Below are 15,151 nucleotides of genomic sequence, written 5' to 3'. Positions count from 1 at the left end.
GTTGAGTGTACTGGTGATCCGAACACCGAAGCAACCGGTTCTTGACTCGAGAACGAGAACTGCTCCAGCAGTGGGCGTGTTCGTTCATTATCTGGCTCCGCTCGGTGTTCATCTTCAGTTCGGTCTTCACAGCATTTCATTCAGTGTACTGTTTAAGTAAATGGATTACTCCGGGATATTGGTTTATTCTGACTCAGAGGGAGTGTCAGTCATGTTAAAAAAGTTAACAGCTTAAGTAATTTGTGGATTTATGCTTATTGGAGACGTGAACCGTTTCAAACGATTCAGTTCGATTTGGTGAACTGGTTCAACCGGTTCACTAAGAAGAACCGGTTAAATTGAACGATTCGTTCACGAATCGGCCATCACTACTAAACTTGCATGGACAGTGGTTCTACATGATGTAAACATATTATCTCTACTCAGATATTTAATGTAGGATGAACTAAAGCAAACTGAGTAAACTCAACTAAAGGTAGACAAGTCCTTATAACTTGATTTATTCATGTCCAAATAACATGGTACAAACATGTGGAACCACTGTCCATGATAGAATCATGTTCAGCCAAAGAGTCATTTTTTTGAGTGTACTCTTAGTTGGCCCCAGTGTTGTTACTGATGTTAGTTGGATTGCAGTGGCTAGACATACTGTATTTCATATTCTATTTATGCACGTTACATTAAACAAGCAATGTAACGATTCATACAGTGCCCAACAAATTTGTAGGCACCCCTGTTGAAGGTGAGTGAAAAACTTATTGAAAATCGCAATTTCCAATATAGATTCTTTTCATGTTTTAACAGAGGCAGAAACAGCTGAGACGGAGACTGCAGAGGCAGTTGAAGGTAAAACATGTGTTTCAGAGATTTTATTCGGTTACTCACACACCCTTTTTTTCCTCAGAGTAACATTTTTTTTTCACCTCTCAATAGTAGCAAAAACGAAGGTTGAGGTTGTTGCAGGTAAACAATTAATTAGTTTTTTGAGTTATACAGGATCATCATTTTTATTTATAAAATGTGAATGTCAATTTGACTTCCTGTCTGCTATGTGCAAATGATGCAGATACATCAGATGCAGATAAAGAGGAGGAGACAGCATCGGAGAAAATGGGTACCGGTATATAATATTATGATACTGTACTTTATATTAAATACTGTACTTTACATACAGTATTTTATATTCTTTTCATGCACGTTACATTACACAAGAAATGTAATGTTCCATTTAGCCCCCAACAAATTTGTAGGCACCCATGTTGAAGGTGACTGAAAAACTTATTGAAAATCACAATTTGAGAATGTCATATATTTCCAATGTAGATTATTTTCATGTATTAACAGAGGCAGATACAGCTGAGATGGAGACTGCAGAAGCAGCTGAAGGTAAAACATGTATTTCTGAGATTTTATTCAGTTACTCACACACCCTTTGTTTCCTCAGAGTAACATTTTTTTTCACGTCACAATAGTAGCAAAAACGAAGGTGGAGGTTGTTGCAGGTAAACAATTAATTAGTTTTGTTTAGTTATTCAGGATCATCCTTTTTATTTATAAAATTTGAATGTAAATTCAAATGTCTGCTATGTGCAAATGATGCAGATACATCAGGTGCAGAGGAAGAGGAGAAGGAGGAGGCATCGGAAAAAAAGGGTATATAATATTATGATACTGTACTTTATATTCTATCTATACATGTAAGGTGGATAGGATGGACTGATTGTTAACTTGCTGGCACACATATACAATGTTTGGCTCAAATAAGATATTTTGTAATCCGAGTGAGTATAGAAGGAGTAGAACACACTATACTATTTATACTTTATGTGGTGTTATATGGACCTGTGTCTGCAATGAAGCTTTATTATTATGTAAATGCACGATTCCACATCTCATTCCTGTAGTATTAAACATCTCTAGTATCTGGATTTAAAAAGAGCATGGGACTTATGTACAAAGCTTGTGTACACACAAAGCAGCTGTGCACCTCTTCTCATGCATACATACAGATGTACAAAGACTACTTGAACGAGAGTGTGCAGTCATGTAATACAGGCCGTTTCTGTTTTCAATGCCTAAGGAAGATCCGATGGGATTGAATCCTTGCATTGTTTTCAAGTAAATAAATATCCTTTAGGAGCATAAACAGGGGGCAGAATACCTCTTCTACTATATTTGATACCATTGATTTTTTTTGGATGTCGCACACCACTCTACTCTCTAATTTGAATAGGGGTGCCAATAAATATTTCATTATTAACATTGGAATGACACTGAGCTGAAATAACATTTAACAAAATGTGTATGTTTTCTTTATTGAAGATGGATTCTATGTGGATAGCCTGTTTAAGGTGGCGTCTTCAAAGAAAGCTAAAAGGTTGGTAATGCTACAACTAGAGTTGGGTTGGGTGGGTGTTCCTTTTTATATGACAAATTGACTTGATAGAGGCAAAAGTGCAGATAAAATCAGTAAAACGTGTGTTATGTGCCTAATGCAACTAATGCAAAAAGCAGGTAAAACTACAAACTATGTAGAGTAGAGTAATGAGTAATGGCTTATTTGTCAAACAATATGATGTTGTTCACTTAAGACTCATGGTTTTATAGATGATCTTTGTCTACAGATATGTTGGTTTTTGATGTTCACAAAAAATGATGTGTTATGATTGCACAGGCACTTTGTTTCAGTAGAGGAGCTGCAGAGGAGATGCTCTGCACCAGAGAAATTCTCTGGTCACCTCATGGTGACTTATTTGAGGAAAGCAAAGGGTGGGGGTGGGGGGTCGGAGCTTGTGAGGGAATTGAAAGAGGCAGGGGTGCATCTGAGTCCGTATGGCTCAAACACTACAATGTGCACCAAACTAGTTGAAGGTAAAGGATATGCAGTCAGAATTAGGCGATTTCTTAAAGGTGTACATTCAAACAGATCCCCTTATTATTGAACTAGGTGTTCCCACTAAAGGTTGTAGAACTGCAAGTTTTAGAATGTCAGCCATGATGGAGGCATATGTAGCCTAGGTGAATGAATGAGGCATAGGCAAACAAATTCCAATGACCATACAGTTTAAATGTAATACAATACAAAATGTAAACTGTTTAGTCACCAAAATATAAACTATGTTAGTAACATGTTAATGTCTCATTTACTCATTTGCTCCTTTTATGTCACAGAGGAGTGCCAAGGTCTTGCTAAAGACCTAGGATATTTGACCAAGGAAATACCCTTCAAAATCATAGGCAAGCAGCTGGCCGAGCGAGGCTGCAGAAGAGAGGATCATGACTTGAGGTAAAATATGCATACATATATCTTTTTCCTTCCACTTTTTAAGTCGTTCTCCTTCTGAATTGGCATAATATTGTTATGCCAGTGCTTTCATTCAATTTGTAATTGTACTGTTTATAATGTAACTTGTCTCAGATTTCTTTTGTTTACAGTGCTGAACTCGATATAATCGAAAAAGTGTTGAGTGACAACATGGACATGAATTCAAAGGTCACACACACACTTGGACCCCAAGTATGCCAGGTTGTGTTTCAGATCATCAGAGAGTGCCTTGTTGCAAAAGCAAGGGCTCTAGAAAATTGAATAATGACACTATTTCTGACACAATTACACTGCAGGAAACTGTTCACTGTACTGTACATTGTTAAATCAATGCAAAAATGCAATTAAACAATATTTTTTGGTTAAATCTGTTTATTATTATTATTTAGCGCTTGTATCTTCTTGTTTTGCGCTTTTTGAAAAGCTCTCGTTTGGCTTGCTCTATCCGCTGGCGATAAGCATGAAGTGCATGTATTTTTCGTTTTCTTGACACAATGCCAAAACGATTGAAGGCCACTGTGTGTGCCCTCTTCACTGTAGTGTACAGGTCACTACTATACATGTAATTTTCTGATTTGCTCCACTCCAGTACATCTGTCAACATAGACTGAAGTTGAACTTCTGCAGTTACATTTGTTGGCACAAACAGATTTTCGTTTCCATCAGTGGGACATGTGAATTGTTGGTAGTTTGCAGGCAGTCAGCAACATGTAAGCACACACACTTTTGACCGTAACTGTTGACAGTACAGGTACAAAAGGCAGGATCACCAGTAAATACAAATGTGGCACTTACATCAGTGGGGTGAACAGTAATGAAATCACCATCAATGTGGTACTGGTTTTTGGCAACAATATCTCTAGCCATGTCAGCACGTAGCTGTGCAATATCAATACATTTCTGTGCTTCAGTGTATGCGGAGACAATATGTGTGCATACATTTCCCTTATCATACAATCCACAGTCACACTGCATCTTGGCTAGATCCACAGTATTCCAAGTTGAATCTGAGTTGGGCCCTGCCCTTGTTTGCACAGAGCACATTCCTTGCTCATTTGTCAGGATCTGCTGTCCCACTGTGTTCTTGGCTGCTGAAGATGTTGATGCTGACGAGGAGATACTCAGTCTTCCTGCGTCTGCCAAGTCGTCCAGGTAGCTACATTAACAAAAGAGCATTTAGTCTGAGGATAACAGGCATTATTGTGTATAAAATTAAATATAGTATTGACATTTTTAAATCACAGAAATTGATCATTTTTAATTCAATTCTCATTTAATTCCATTCATGCAGGACATGTAACAGAGGACAGTATTGTGAGCATAGAATTAGTCGTTTCAAGTATCTGAAAGATAACATTACCAAATAATATTTGGTAATGGCCTTACCAATAATATTTTTGAATATCACCACATAGCAAGTGAAGAAGTTGATCAACTCTTCTGTTTGCCTCTCCCCTTAGGAACTGGTATTTAAGCGCAAGAAAAAACCTAAAAGGGGAAAACAATAATATACTGTTATGAGTAATTCACAGATTGAGAAAACAATACTCACTCAGTCTTGGGGAGCTAAGATTCTGATATTGGAAACTTTGGAAATGATAACTTAATATGTAAATATGAAAATGTGACCAGAAAAATTGTGTTCAGTGGCAGACTAGATGAGAAATATGCCATCTAGGGAACCAAATGTTCCCGATCATGAGTTACTTTTAGTTTTATATCATGCATTGTAATGTTTGAAAAAAACATGATTATTAATCTTTGACTACCTCTCTGCCTTGTTGTTGGTGTCGCTGTTGTTGTGCTCAAATAGTCGTCCAAAATTGGCCCATAATGCGGGAAGCCAGTGGAAGCCAGAGCACCTTCAGGTATGTTGTCACTCGATTGCTGCCAAGGTCATTGCACACGCTAGTGGAAACTGTCACAAAATCTTCCTCCTGAAATCAAACCATACCATATATTATGGTTGCCAGTTTAGAGTACCCAACAAAGAAGAAACAAGGGTAATAGCAGATATTGAGATACAATTTTATATATCTATTGTAGTTACCGTTATGCAAGCTTTCATTAAGGTCATGGCATGAATGACGACATGTCTTTTGTCAGGTGACAGGTTCCCACCATCTCTTGATGTAACCCAGCGATGTACAGCCTTTAATAGACAATATATGGCACTTCAAATGAGGCTCCATTGTTTTTTCTTCATTGTTTATTTACAACCAAAGAGAATGTTCAAAGGACCTTGTGCATTTCTTAAATGCAATCAGTACCTGGAGAACATGAAACCAACAGAGGAGAACTTTGGTTTTGGGGAAAACTTCTCTTATGGCATTGAGCTCTTTTAAGTCTCTGTCGATCATAACTGACCTAGGAAAAATAAGTCCAATAATAATATTGCAGAATACTGGAGTATCACAGTTTCATCTAGGCAAATGTAGTAAGTAAGAACATTGTTTAAGTTACAAAAGGTATTCAGTTATCTCTCAGTATTACAACTCTTTTGTGCTTGTATGGGTATTGGACTTTTGAAAAGAACTGTTCTCACCTTGGGTAAAATTTTGGATTTCTTGAACAAAGCATGTTCAAGCAAAGCGCAACTATTGCTGAGGATTCCTGGCTCATTATTAGGTACGCAAATGGCACTCCTCTTCCAGTTTGATTGACAAGTACAAGGGCATACAGTGCATACCCATATGATGTCAAACCTTTGTAGGATGCGTCCATAAAAACCATGGGGTGGGGGTTCTCTTGGAGTAGAGCCTTCTGTTGTGGTGTCTGGACAACAATAACCAGTGGCTGGTCTTTTGTCAAAGGTTGAAAAAAGCAAATATTTTCTTTCAGTTCACCTGTCACCAGCTTTTTCACACTAACAGCATCATTAATGTCCGGCAAAGTGAAGATTCGGAGATGGCGTTTTACCAACCTTACATCTTCTGGAGTTAGGAAGAAACGTCTTTCATGCTTATCGGTGTAACCCCGACTACATGCCCAATCACAACTTTTTATGACAATCTGTGATATGGATAGACCTTGTGTGAGCCATATTTAGACAAATCCTAACAATTCTGGATTAATTGCATTTTTCTTCCTCTCTTCAGGGTTTGACAAATCATGTCCTGTGTGTGTTAATTGCTGCCGAACTACTACTGCTGTGAAACCGGTCTCCTCTATAAATTTAAACGACACATAGGCTTCACAGGAATTGGCCCTTGTTTCACATGCCTTGCCCATGCTTTTTCCTGTTGGTTTGTTGCCACTTTCACAGGCATGGAAATAATAATTTTTGCTGCTCTGTTTTGCTGCCAAGAAAAAGGTCTTTGTTTTCTTCTGTAGTTCTTCTATATAGTTTACCATAAACTCCGTTTTCTTTTCCCCACAAACAATTTTGATATCTGTGGAAACACGTGAATCTTTTTCTATTCTCAGTTTCCTTCGGATGCCCTCGATCCATAGCTGCTCCATAATCTGCAGTTGATATAAAAAAAAAAAAAACAGCTTTAAGAAAACAATAATTTTACAAAACACTTCAGAAATAGACACAGCATACCTGAATGTTACTAGATTAGAAGAAAACTAGTTGTATGTTTGCACATTTCAGTACTACACAGAAAGTAGCATAAGAAGTGTCCTGAGATTTGTGTTATTACATTTGGATACTACATTTAGATAAGGTGCTCTAAGAGCAGTATTAGAATGTATACGAGTAGGGATGCAGTAGTATAAGAAAGTGTGCAACTAATGCCCATAGAGCAGCCAATTAATGTTGGATGTAAATCTAATTTGGTGCCCTGAGAGCAGTACTAGAATGCTTTGAGCGAAAATGTCCTTAGAGCAGCCAATTCATGTTTCATGCAGATACTACAAGGTGTCCTGAGAACAGTATTAAAATGTAAGGATGCAGAAAAATGTCCTTAGAGCAGCCAATTGCAGATCGAATGTCATACGGTGCAAATTATTGCATGGAGATACGGTAAGGTGCCCTGAGAGCAGCAATAGAATATATGCAACATTAATGCGCTAAGATTAGCAAATGATTGCACGGAGATACAGTAAGGTGCCCTCAGAGCAGCATTAGAATATCTGCAAAAAAAAAAAAAAATGTACTGAGGGCAACAAATGAAGGTTGCATGGAGATATGGTATGGTGCCCTGAGAGCAGCATTAGAATATCTGCAACAAAAATGCACTAAGAGCAGCAAATGAATGTTGCATGGAGATACAGTAAGGTGCCCTGAGAGCAGCATTAGAATATCTGCAACAAAAATGCACTAAGAGCAGCAAATGAATGTTGCATGGAGATACAGTAAGGTGTCCTGAGTGCAGTATTAGAATTTATGCTGCAAAAATACCCTTAGAGCTGCCAATTGTAGATCTAATATCATAAGGTGCCCTCAGAGCAGCATTAGAATATCTGCAAAAAAAATGCGCTAAGAGCAGCAAATGACTGCATGGAGATACGGTATGGTGCCCAGAGAGCAGCATTAGAATATCTGCAACAAAGACGCGCTGAGAACAGCAAATGATTGCATGGAGATATGGTAAGGTGCCCTGAGAGCAGAATTAGAATATCTGCAACAAAAACGTGCTTAGAGCAGCAAATAATTGCATGGAGTTACGGTAAGGTGCCCTGAGAGCAGCATTAGAATATCTGCAACAAAAATGCACTGAGAGCAGCAAATGATTGCACGGAGATACAGTAAGGTGCCCTGAGGGTGGCATTAGAATATCTGCAACAAAAATATCTCCAAGAATATCTCCTTCCCCTCTTTCCTGAGTAGGTGAAATGCCTAGACACCCTGCGAGGGTCGAAGGTCTGATATTAGGATTGACTCGCAACACCTAATATCCGCCAGCCACTCTAAACTGAATGGAAGCCAGAGAGCTCCATGCATGATAGGTCAATTCATTGAATTGAAAATGAAATTACTAGAAAACTAACGGTAAATGTGTAAAGTAAGACAACCTAGAAGAACCAAACAAAGTTAACCACAAATTTGATTGATGAATCAAAATAAAAACAATTTCCAAGACGATCTAAACTATCCTCAATGTGCTAAACTACATTGACTAATTGAACTTAACCACGTGTACCTAAATAACCTGATGCCTGCACCAGTACAGTAACTGTCATGGAGGTGTTGTCTTGCTGTTTGCTGTGTTTGTCTGCTTCTTCTGCCTTTGTTTCTCCAGCGATCGACGATGTCTTCACCTAAACACCTCGCCGATCGAAAGGGGGATATATGTAGCAGAAATGAGTCAAATCAGACAAATCAAAGAGTCTATCAGAGCTGTGTGCATTGAAACATGAGCTGAATTCCTCAGGAAGTCATAAATCAGTTCTAGTGCCACAAGAACCAAGCAAGATAACCAACCAACCAACTTGTTCACACAACAGCTTTCAACATTAACACCAATAGAACAATTATTGACAATTTTAATTCGAAGAAGAGATTGTCAAATTTATTGTTCGTGATTGGAATGCAACGCTGGACATCACATGTAAACCCAGGAGATCAAGTTAAATACTTGCATTGACTCCCCCCCCCCCCCCCAGCCAGTGAAACCAGACTGAAATTCCTAAGGGGGAAGGGCTTTAAACCTTTGTCTTCACAGAAAAGTCCTTTGCCAGAGAATGGCAAAGAAACCCTTTTTATACATTATATATGGACCAGAATGAACTCAAAAAAGACTTATGAATGAATCATTCTATTGCTTAACTCCATATTCATTTACGTGTAACCCACACATTTGACTATCATGTATAATCACTTATTGTGTATGTCTTTTGATAACTATAGGATACATAGTCAAGTCTAGTATTGAAATAATCGCATTTTCTTGCTTGATATTGTCCTGACAATCATTTATTTGTAAAATATATCATAATCATGTTATAGGAATCATGTCCAAAATTAGACCCTGTGAGGCAAGAACCACATGCTTGGTAAGATAAACAAATGATATATGATACCCCAGACTCAAGACCATATCTGATTGGTCAAGGCAACATTTGAGGGGTGGCCAACAAGGAAGTTTTAAATACTTTGGACCCCATGAAATTTGGCTTTTTAGTCTGCTTTTAGTTCTAGTCTAGCTGCTGCTATTAGCCATGTCGGCTTTTAGTTCTAGCATTGCTCGTGCTATCAGTCATGCCTGCTCTTAGCTTTTAGCTTGTAGCTTTGCTACCTAGCTTTAGCTTGTAGCATCTAGCCATGCGGTAGTCATCATTGTTCTTTGAGCGCGGTTCCAGCGTGCCTGCCTGCTGCTACTATGAGAAGGAACACAACCTAGTCTCGTCAAACTTTATTTCTTTTCTTTTCCGTTTGAGAGTTTCGTGTTCTGAGTTAAGTTTTGTAACGTCCATTCAACTTCAACCAGCGAACACGACTCTGCACTTTCAGCCAACGCCCAACAACCACGGGCTTCCCAAGACGTCACTTCAGAGACTGAACTTCCAGCCAATCAACGACCTCGGGATAGCCCTTTCACCGAGGCTCCTTCTTCACAGGAGATGCAAGTAACTTTACCTCCAGACTGTGACCTTTACTGGTGTATCTAATATAATTTTAACCTCATTGAGGGACTCAATGCGAGCGCTAATTACGTGATTGATGGTTGTTCATGTTTATGCAATTTAACGTATTGCTGTTAACTTGGGATTCCATATTTCCATTCTCTTAAACTCATCTTTCCCTAACTTTCGACCTTCCTGCAACTTGTGTGAATGTGTGTGTGCGTGCGTTTATGTGTTAGATTAGTTTATATGTCTTAGATTTATCTAATAAAGCCTTATTCATATTGAAAAGAGAAGTATCTTGTGTTTTGTGCTTACAAGTTAATGTCTTAAACTGTCGATCTTGTTACTGTGCTAATTGATAGTGTTTTCACTATAGTTTGGATATTAGTATCCAGCGCAGATTTGATGTTAAACGGCTCGTTCACTGAACCGCAGGCACGTCTCCGTGAGCAGCCGTGAAACAGTGATTCTGTTCAAATTCCCTTTAAAATCTTAAATGATTCCCTTTGAGCTAAATTGACCTGTTTCCTTTACATTTATAATGGTGGAGAATGATTGCGGGCAGTTTAATCTAAATTGTGAGCATAAACCAAGTTATTTAATCTTTGATTTTGCTAAAGGAATGAAAGATGAGAAGCATGCGAGACCTGAGTATGTGTGTGTGACGCGTGACGTAAGCAGCGCGCGCCCTCCCGCTTGAATGAAAGGAGCTAGAGGAGACTAACTCGAGTCCGTCTCCCCGTTGTTAACAGCAGTAAGTGAACTTAAAAGTAAACATCTGAGAACGTAAAATAAGGTAGAAATTGAGCGTGTTCCTCATTTGTGTAATGCCTTGTTTTATAGCTGATTTGATTTCACTGCGTGTTCCAGTGTCTCAAACGCTATCTCAGTCACTGTTTGCTGAACGGAGCTAAACTGTTAGTGTTTCAAAAGGGATATAAATCGGTGAATAAAGAATAGTTTTGAGCGGGTTCCTCAATCTATTTATCAAAGTCCCCGTATTCATATTTCATATAGTTTGATTGCCAGTGCGTGTTCCACTGCCGAATCAAATTTGATATTCGACTCCCCTAAGTTAACGTTAAACATTAGAGAACAATGTTTGTCCATTTGTATCCGTTCACAAAGTGAATGCAATCTCGCGTAACACTGCGTGTGCCCGAGAGTAATTTGAATGGGAGTGTTTTAAAAGCTTGATCAAGTAAATTTTAACTGTGTACCAACAGCGAAGGAAAACTTTTATGTTTGTGTCCAGAAAAACTGGCACGGAGAATCAAATTGCTGAGATTGATATAATAACTACAGCAGGAAGCTGCTATTTGAATTAAGATAAATTTAACTCTATACAAACTGAGAGTTTAAGTGCCACATCGCAAAACCAACTGAAAGGCGGTGTTGTTATTTGTACAGTGTTGAAATGAGCCGACATTTCATGTAACATGCTTAACTGTATTTGCAACAATGCAACGATTCATGTGCTGATCCACTAGAATGTGTTTTGGTTGCCATAGTGACGACCGTGACCCGGAAGCCTAACGTACTTCCGGAGCAACTCAGAACTGTGCACGCGCAGTGCACAAACTCAGCGGTGTCGCTAAGCTAATGAAACCATTGCATTTACATTGAAGTCTATACTAAAGCCACTAGCCTCAAAGGTTAGCCGTTAGCATTACCATCCAGTGGTAGAATAATGTGTGTTTGGGCAACGCTGACGTGATTTAACCATTTTAAACATCTTAACTAACACTTGTTAGTCTCTTTCTCTTTAGTGCTCTCTTTCCTCACTAAACCACTTATTTTCATTTTACTAGAAAGGGAAATACTGACTCACAATTATTAATTGTCAAATTGAAATTTAATTGAAACATTAAATTTATTTTGAATCATTTAAAATTTCCCTCTCAGATCATTTCATATGATCTTTTATTTCTAGTATTCTCTTTTGGGCCTAATTATTTTAGGAATGAATAAGCCTTGAACTTTGGAAGTTAAGTAAACTTATTCTTCCTAATTTATTTATTACCCATCTGAATATATGCTATTCAGACCTTTACTTATTTGAATTCGTTTTACCCCTCTTCCTATTTTGGTTATACACTTAACCACTATTGTTTTACTTATTGATTTCCTCTTTTAATTTCATTTTTGCATATTTTGCCCATTTATTAATTTTTTAATTTTACTTTTTCTTACCATTTCTTTACTTTTGTATATCCTAGCCTGGGAACGACAAACCTGAGCCCTAAAAGGAGACATTGTTATCCCTCACTACGAGTTCAAATAAATTAGAAAGACAACCCTCTTTCACTTAAAGTTTATTTTGTTTGATTAGTTGTGCAGCAACTAACACAACACTCTCCTTGTAGTTGAGATAACCGCTACTGAGACTTACCATCTCCGTCCTCTCTCTCCTTTACTTTCCTCTTCTCTTTTTACATTTGTAGGACATGTAAGAACCATCAATCAATTCTAAGTGAAGTAAATACACAATCGTGCCAAAGACGACGAATCATCCTTATGAATTTGATTGTAATCATCCTCTCATTTGTTCTTCATAACCTCCCTACATTTGGAAACGCAATCCAAGTTTTAGCATCTCATCCAACGTTGAGATCAATTTAATAGAGATACGTGTTGAGCAACTGTCGCCTTCGCTGACTGACTCCCTGGTGAGCGGTCCAACTGAAAGGTGTACGGTGTCAATCCTGTCAGACTAAGAAAAGATATATATTATTATTGTATTCTTTTGTCCAAAGCAAGAAATATAATAATATTGTTTACGTTTTTGATAACATTTAATTGGAAAAAATAATTTTCCTCATTTGAAAAACAGAAATTTTGCTTGTCATTTGAATTTGTTTTTCACCTCTGTCTCTCTTTTCCTCTTCCTCATTAGAGTGACAAAGTCTTCGCATCTCTAGTCTACTTAGACACCCTGAGACCAACACAGTCATCACCACATTTCACTAGTGGTTCACAATCACTGATACAACACTTAGTTGTCCCACCACACATAGGCTTTTACTCCACACAGATCTGTGTCAGTCTCTCTTCTCCCCAGCGTGCCAACATGCCGCAGACTGCAGACCCCATTGCCCATGGGGAAGATGTGAACATTTGGCTGAGAGGCATAACAGACAGCCTCACTCCAAAGACATTTGAACTGTTATTATTTTTAATAATAATCCTAATCCTGAGAAGATTCCTGACACAAGATTCAAGCCAGAACAACAACCACGAGGAGCTAGTCAAGATCACGAGCTCACTAAGCTATGCCTTCACAACCCAGCTGAAACTGAGCGACAAGCACATCACCCACCTTCAAGAGGAGCTGACACGTGCTCAACGTCGCATAGACAAGCTGGAAGTGAAAGTTCAAAATCAACTCAAAGCACCCAGCGAGAGGGAGCAGGATACAACAGAACAAGTTATGAAGCTCCAAGCAGCCCTGGCAGCAGCTCAGCTCGACCAGCAACATGCAACAGCTGCTCAGAAAGACCTGGTAAACAGACTCAAGTATGCCGAACAACTACTAGAGAAAGCCAAGATAGACATCAGAAACAAGAACTCTGAAATCAGTGCTTTGAAAGACCACCTTGAAAGGTACAGAACTGAAATGGACAATCTGACCCAACAACTAGATGATACCAACGATGAGCTCTACCTGGTCAGAAAAGAACTCCAAAATGCTTACAAGCACAAACTAGAGCCAAGGAAAGAGAAACCTCTCTTAGCCTCATCACTGCTGAGCAGAGCAGAGTCCCACGTCCAAGAACTGGCATACGACGAAAGGAGCGAAGGGCCACAACCCAAAACCTCACCTGCCTTCGCCACACAACCCTTTCCTGCCAACGAAAGAAAACCTCCCGTCCAAGGCCTTGAAGCTGCACACGGGATGACCATCAAAGACCTCAACAAGCTGTCTAAAAACATCAGCAGGTTCAACCCGAACTCCACAGAGAGCCCCGACATCCAAGCTTACCTGCGAGATATCGAATTCCATCTGGAAGTGAGACCTCATGTGACTGACAGAGACTGGTTATACCTCCTTAGAGCCACGTCCAGTTCCGAGGTACGAAACTTTCTAGATCGACAGCCCAGTCAAACCAAGTCAAACTACCAGCGGCTTCGTGAGGTCCTGATTAAAGAGTTTACAGACCCAGAGTCTGAACATGGACTGTTAACTGCCTTGGAAACCAAACAAGGTCGTCAAGAGACTCCACAAGCTTATTACAACCGACTCCGACAAGCCTACTTTGGTGCACACAACCAACCTGACCTTGAAGAGGATGTGAACTTCAAAACCCTCTTCCTAAAGAATCTGCACCCTGGAGTCAGTCAACATCTAGGTGTCATGGCCTGTCCGAACTCCATGACCATCCAACAGTTGCGTGACCTAACACAGAAGGCCTATAACAAGCAGAAGGTGGCCTCAAAGAAAGGTAGCAAAACCTCCACACTCTTGAACTCTGTCAACAAAGACTCAAGCCTTGCACTGGACGACACCCAGTGGCATCACAACACCAGAGTCTTCCAGCAAGAGCACAGAGAACGTGACGCCCATATCCACGACCGCTTTCAGCCCAACTGCTGGAAAAATCCATGGGACCAGCCACGCTTCTCAAGAAACCAAAAGGATAACATCTGGAAACCTAACCAGATATCCAAAGGTAATCACCTGACTCATCCAAGAGCAACTCGTGTGGGTAAGCGACAACAAAACCCACCTCAGCACCACTCAGACATGCACAGTGCTGAGTATGCACAAGAACATAACCGCTTACCATTAGAAGACACGGAACAAGTCATGGAACAACTAAGAGAGTTCCTTCAAGAAAATTTACATGCATATGACCACAAAGTTGAGTCATGCTCGCTGTGACCAGCGACAGAACGGAAGGCCGGTGATCACCTGGTGCACCACATCAGAGATGACAAGCACCTGTTCAACAACAATCCAGAATGAACAAGTCTTTAACGGCCAACTGTTGATGAAAAATCTGAGGTACTAAAGGACATCACCTCAGTCACTAACAAACTGTCAAATGAACTCCAACTCCAAGTTCCAAATTCCCTGTCTGTGCAACAGCAACCACCAGAGCACAGAAGGTCAGAAAGTCTGCTACAGCCAGAAGGCATCACAAGAAGAATGCAACATAGGAGACAAGTATTGCAACTCAGCTTCACACAGCCATGCCAAACTGCCTCCGACTGTCTGCCAAAGAACTTCCTGCCTTGCTGGACTGACCCCTCATTAGACCATGGACACGCCCTCATCCAAGCCAAGGATGCAGAGAGCCAGTCTTCAGT

General features: G+C 39.6%; 1 long non-coding RNA gene across 1 annotated transcript; it reads right to left on the bottom strand.

Annotated features, from left to right (window-relative positions):
- Positions 1 to 5,102: 5,102 nt before the first annotated feature.
- On the bottom strand, positions 5,103 to 5,697 carry LOC127988159 (uncharacterized). The gene is made up of 3 exons (XR_008161521.1): positions 5,596 to 5,697; positions 5,376 to 5,477; positions 5,103 to 5,262 (listed from the first exon to the last, which is right to left on the bottom strand). It is a non-coding gene; the product is annotated as an uncharacterized LOC127988159 (long non-coding RNA).
- Positions 5,698 to 15,151: the final 9,454 nt, after the last annotated feature.

This window comes from Carassius gibelio, chromosome A5, assembly GCF_023724105.1.
Source record: "Carassius gibelio isolate Cgi1373 ecotype wild population from Czech Republic chromosome A5, carGib1.2-hapl.c, whole genome shotgun sequence".
NCBI classification, from domain to species: domain Eukaryota; kingdom Metazoa; phylum Chordata; class Actinopteri; order Cypriniformes; family Cyprinidae; genus Carassius; species Carassius gibelio.
Note: the sequence above shows the minus strand (reverse complement) of the source record. Positions and strands in the feature narration are given on the sequence as shown.